The sequence below is a fragment of the Anoplophora glabripennis genome, unplaced genomic scaffold (assembly GCF_000390285.2).
Source record: "Anoplophora glabripennis isolate ALB-LARVAE unplaced genomic scaffold, Agla_2.0 scaffold771, whole genome shotgun sequence".
In the NCBI taxonomy this organism is placed as follows: domain Eukaryota; kingdom Metazoa; phylum Arthropoda; class Insecta; order Coleoptera; family Cerambycidae; genus Anoplophora; species Anoplophora glabripennis.
Window position 1 is genome coordinate 8,020 of NW_019416852.1, and position 503 is coordinate 8,522.

Below are 503 nucleotides of genomic sequence, written 5' to 3' on the forward strand. Positions count from 1 at the left end.
AGCGGTCAAAGTTTATTGGCATTTACCGTCAATTTATAAACAATTTAGCAATAATCTTTGATCCAGTGGCTTCGTTTTTCCCAGTTCTAAGCTGGAAAAAATTTTCATATCCATAAGTTATCGGCAACATAGATAAATCAGCGGAAAAGCTGTCGCTCGCACGTGCGAAAAGTGACTCAAAGCATGAAAAGTGGGGGAGGGGGCTATCGCTCCGAGACTTAATTTGGAGGTTCAAAATGACAATTCACGACGAAAATTGTATTATCTCGGCTTCTAATGGACCAATTTCGATCTTTTCGTTTTTAATCCGATGTCTCGCGAGCCAAAGAATTCGAATATCTAATGCCAACTGTCTTGCACATATTTTGTTATAAACAAAGTTTATATATATATTATTTATGCATTAAATATACTGTGTATTTTATCCTATACTATTACATTTTTTCAATGAAAAAAATTGTTTACGTATATATTTCAACACTCTGAATATGAATGTATTTAGT